The sequence below is a fragment of the Toxorhynchites rutilus genome, chromosome 2 (genome assembly GCF_029784135.1).
Source record: "Toxorhynchites rutilus septentrionalis strain SRP chromosome 2, ASM2978413v1, whole genome shotgun sequence".
Classification (NCBI taxonomy): Eukaryota; Metazoa; Arthropoda; class Insecta; order Diptera; family Culicidae; genus Toxorhynchites; species Toxorhynchites rutilus.
In genome coordinates, this window is record NC_073745.1 from 253,669,604 (window position 1) to 253,675,362 (window position 5,759).

Sequence of the window (5,759 nt, forward strand, 5' to 3'; positions counted from 1 at the left end):
CAGTTGTACAAAACAACGATATTATCAGTGTTAGAATATGGCAGTTTTTGCTTCCGATCAGCTGCCAGGATTCATATTCTCAAGCTGGAGAGAATACAATATCGTTGCTTGCGTATAGCCATGGGGTGTTTGCATTCGACACATACGATGTGTCTCGAAGTTTTGGCAGGAGTACCCCCACTTACTCTTCGGTTCACAGAATTATCCTACAGATTTCTCATCCGTTGCAAGATCATGAATCCATTGGTGATTGATAACTTCGAAAATCTACTCCAACTGACTCCTCAGTCAAGTTTTATGTCTTTATACCATGAGTACCTTACCCACGACGTGCATCCTTCACCAGGCATCTCCAACCAAGTTTGCTTCCCATACTTTTGCAATTCCTCTGTCATTTTTGATCTGTCCATGCGACAAAAAATCCATGGAAACCCAGATCATCTACGCTCCGATTCTATTCCGCCGATATTTTCGGCAGAATATGGGAAAGTTAGATCTGATAAAATGTTCTTTACTGACGGTTCATACATAAACGGGTCCACTGGCTTCGGCATCTTCAATGAAAATTCCAGTGCCTCTTTCAAACTCAAAGATCCTTGTTCCGTGTATGTCGCTGAACTGGGTGCGATATATTACGCATTAGGGATCATTGAAACATTGCCCATCGACCACTATTTTATTTTTTCAGACAGTCTCAGCTCAATAGAGGCAATCCGCTCAATGAAAGTTGATAAACGCTCATCTTATTTCCTAACAAGAATAAGACAACTATTGAGTGTTTTGGTCGAAAAATTATTCAAGATTACCTTAGCATGGGTTCCCTCTCATTGCTCGATTCCGGGGAATGAGAAGGCGGACTCGCTAGCTAAGGTGGGCGCTTTAGAAGGCACACTTTTTGAAAGGCAAATTGCTTATAATGAATTTTTCCACATTCCTCGTCAGTATACGCTCGTAAGTTGGCAGCGCATGTGGAGTGGTGATGAGTTCGGTCGTTGGTTACACACGATTATCCCTAAGGTCTCGACGAGTGCATGGTTCAAGGGATTGAATGTAGGTCGTGATTTCATTCGCGTGATATCTCGGCTTATGTCCAATCACTACAACCTAAACGCGCATCTCTATCGCATTGGGCTCGCAGCAAACAATCTTTGTGATTGTGGCGATGACTACCACGACATCGAGCATGTTGTCTGGTCGTGTATCCGGTTCCATGCTGCTCGCTCTCAGCTCTCTAGAGCACTGAGAGCACAAGGCAGACAATCGGATATCCCCGTCCGGGATATCTTAGGTAGCCGGGATCCTGATCTTCTGCTTCATCTATACCTGTTCCTCAGAAACGCCGATGTCAACGTTTAATGATGTTTCCTTCATTGTGTCCCCGTTTCATATCCCTCCTATCCGATCGATAAACTTTTACTTAGTCGCGGCAATACATACACACACTCTTTACAGATGCACGGGCCGAAGGTTGTGCAGTCCACTGATTATTCAACAAGAGTCAAAGGTTGTACCGCTCATGACAACTCTACACGAGCTGATGATTGCGCCGGCTAGTGATCATTCTATCCTGGATTCCTCGAGTCGAGAAAGACGCACCACGCTAGATATGGGGTACAGACAAGGGGGGCGTTGCTGATTAATGGTCAGCTGCATCCCAATATTAAGTATCCCGTGTCGGGCACACGTACAGAGCATCGAAGACTGCGACATACCAATTATGAGAACACTTGTAATACTAACCTCGAGTCAACCGCGAGTAATCGGTTACATATTACTAACATAGTCTAAGCAAACATTGTCAAAATATTGAACTCCCGGCCCCGTTAGGCTGACGCCATATGAGCCTTAATAAAATATATATTTTGGATAAAAAAAAAAAAATATTTAAATTTAAATTTACTTCAATGCCATAAATAAACTCTGAAATTCTATGTGGTATAGGCTTCATTTTAACATCATTCACAGGTATCGATTCTGCCTATAATTTATAATACTATGCATTTTCAAAAGAAGTGACTGTCAAAACAGCGATAAAATGCTTGCGTTAGCAAATTCGGAATTTGAATCAGGTTTCGAAGCCTCAATCCAAATTTTTGGGAGTGTAGTATTTTTCCAAAGAAGAACAAAAAGAATAAAGAATGATTGGCTTTAATTTGATATATCGATCATCTGAATTGGTCTAGTAGCTTCAAAGTTATGATTTTTTTTTAGAAAATTACATTTTTGCTGTTCGGAATTTGGGACAAATGTTATCATATTTTTAGTTTTTTTACCATGAATATGTATTTGTAAATTAATTTAATGGTGGACAAATGAAAGAAAAGGCACTCTTGTATCCAAAAACCATATTAATTTCGCGAAAAAGTATCATTTTGAGTAATGAGACACTGTTTAATGGCCAACAAAGCTTAAGTGTTCGGAATCTGAGACAAAACGGTTATGTTGCTTTATTCCTGTGACAGCGCAAATATTTAAAACATTTAAAATATATGCTTATTTAGGATCATTGATTGTAACTATTCAGACAACATTGAATTTCAAGCATCTTGTTCGAATAAAGGGTGCAGTAAACTGTACATGTTTTGAGGCATTACGGCATTACGCAATGCAAAACAAATGCAGTTTTCATACAGCGTCCACTTTATAAAAAAAGCAACTCTCGAAAATTGCTTATCCATCATCATTTTTATCCCAAAACTTGCATTTTCATCCTCATCAGCCAAAATAGTTTTTTTTCCATCCCGAGCATCTCTTTTCAATTTCTATTCATTCTTGTCTATTTTTTCCCAAGAAATACAATTTATCCCATTTTATCCTTCTGTCTATTCCCATTCATTTCTTTCCATCCCGCATTAATTCCAAGCAAGCCATCCCCAGAAGAGTCGTTCCCCCTGAAAATCTGACTATCGTAAATTGAAATATGCACGATAACTCTCATATTTTGTTCAGAAAATATGCAAATACCAAAACTAACGTTTGCATCAACCCTCCTGTACTCGCGTGCAAAATCATAACTCGTATACTCGCGCACGGTGTTACAGTCCGAAAGTTAAACTTCTCTGTAATATTGTTATTGTGTGTTTTTTAGGCTTCATTTGTACTTATTTGAAGAAGAGGGTATGGTTGAATGAATAAACTCTAGAAAAAAACTTCAGTTTTAATATTCAGCCTCCTCAAAACAGAGTAATTTTTGATACTCCAACACAAATAACGAAATTCGACTTTTATCCTGTTACTAGCTGGCCTGGCAAACTTCGTCCCGCCCAAAATTTGTTTTTTGTTATCAATACCTTCAAACATTCACGTTTTCTTACTAAGCGCAAGTTCATGAGCCTAATCGTAGAACTGTTCATTGATTGATCTTCTAATCGACCCCGTTGAATTTACCTTTTACTATAAAATTCCTAGTACTTCTACCAAAACTCATCATTATAATTGTTGTCAAACACAATTCTCGTTCAAAATTTTTCAACTACTTGCGAATAACATGTTTCTCCGTTACATGGAATAAATGTTTGATACAGAAAATATGATAGAACAAAGACTGACCCCTCCCCTCTTCTCCCTTTAGAGAGGTGGAGGAGTGTCTATTCACCACGTGGGGACGTTTCGTGTCCCCTAAAATGCCTAATTTGGCTCCATTTGCTTGATTAGTTTTCGAGTTATTTGTTTTTCATTTTTATGACAGCCTACCCTAAGAGAAGGAGCAGGAGTATCTAACCACAATATAATCATTTATTGCACCCCAAAACCTTCACATGCCAAATTTCGTATCATTTGCTTGATTATTTTCTAGTAATACAGAAATTTGTGTTTCATTTGTATGGGAGCCTCCCCTTAGAGAGTGGGATGGAGTGTCTAACCACCATAGAAACATTTATTGCACCCTAAAAGCTCCAGATGCCTAATTTGGTCGCATTTGCTTGATTAATTCTTGAGTAATGTAGAAATTTGTGTTTCATTTGTATGGCAGCACAAGCATTCTTCGGAATGCAACTCGGTGCTAATGTGCAACTTTTTTTTTGCACCCAGTCTAACTCTCACTCCTTGCGCACACGCGCACCGAAACTAAGTTGAAATGTTTTGTTGTCAACAACGTTCGCTTTGAAGTTCGAATATTCTTACTGACAAAAGGGGCACTAGAATTTGATGTGCGTGTATAGAATGAGGCGGGAATCACGATGTTTAGAAACTGAATTCTGCGCCGTGCTAATTTTGGGTTCACTTGTTTCTGAGTTCAGTGCACTTCGTACCAAGAGAGAATACGTGTTTATCATGAACGCGCGCTGATGAAAATTGAACGAACGAGCGCAGTGCCGCGTATGTTTTCTGAAGACTGGCGACAAGAAGCTCCAAAGGATGCTGAAGAGCAAGATCGAGGTCGTCGCGAGGTCCACACAACCGGCCTGGCGAACATGGACATACATGTGAGGAAGCGGAAGTCCCGTCCACTGGTCTCGGAACTGCAGGCAATGACAGCGGCAGCGGCTAAATAAGATGGTCAAGTCGATTTTCCCGGCGAATCGTGACGTGGCGGTGGTGATGGATACGAGACCTATCGCACCCTGGATGGCAACAACTGGCAGGGCACTTCGTATTTTACTTCCCCCACGAAGGAAGTGAGCTCCAAAGTGAAGTTTATTTAACACACCAAGTTCCCCAAGAAGGTGCTGCTGTGGCTGACAATCAGCGAGAAGGGGATGTCAAAGTCGCTCGTATTTAGCTCCGGACTGGTCGTGAACGGGGAAATTTCTAGTACGAAGTGCCTGCCGGAAAGTTGTGTCGTTCATCAAGAAAGACCATAAGGGCAAAGACGCGGTGTTTTGGTCGGATCTGGCGTCGGCCCACTACTCGTAGCGATCGTTAGAGGAGATGGGGCGATTGAATATCGATGTGGTAGCCAAGTCGGCGAACCCGCCCAACGTCCCCAAGCTGCGTTCCATCGAGAATTTCTGGGCAAACCTAAAGCGTAAGATCTACTCCAACAATTTTGTCGCGAAAACCGAGAAGGAATTGATAAATAAAGCGAAAAAAGATCTCAAAAACATGCCTACACGCATGTCTTCGTCCACCATGGCGAGTGTTCCGGTTAACTGCCGGAAGGCCGCTCGCATGGGCGTAGAATTTTTTTACGAGTAAGCTGATATAATTACCTTCCATGGGAAATGTATCAAACTCAATTATCTGTCATAGTTTTTTTATGACCATCCGAAAAAAAAGTCCATTTTTTAATGCAAACGTTATAATGGGCCTGATCACAAACGTCACTTCACGGTGAAAACGAAATGATTTGTATGCATGGTTATATGAAGTTCGGCGGTCCACCACGATTTACCGGATACTGAGTTGAATAAAAGTCTTCTGCGCGGCACACTATCATTGAGCATTGCGTAGAGCTTGTCATGGAATGCTGATAGTAGTTGATTTATTGATCCGGTTTGCAGTAACCAGTTCTAGTAAATAGCCCCCAGAACAGTTTTCAACTGTGCTAAATTACGTAGGTTAAAATCATAGGAAGGATTATTTTCTAGTAGAACAAAGGGGGCGTGATTGTAATTGTTCACTGGCAATTGAGGCGAATTGAGTTCGATTAGGTCTAATTGCTCAGTAAGTCTCACAAGTGCTAGATGAAGAAGCCTACCGCCACCCTTTGCGTTATGAAAATAAAATAAAAGACACGAATTCATTACATGCTGAATTTTGGATACGTTTTAGGTTAGTAAATATAGAAAGTTATGTTTTTTTTATATTTTTAATGC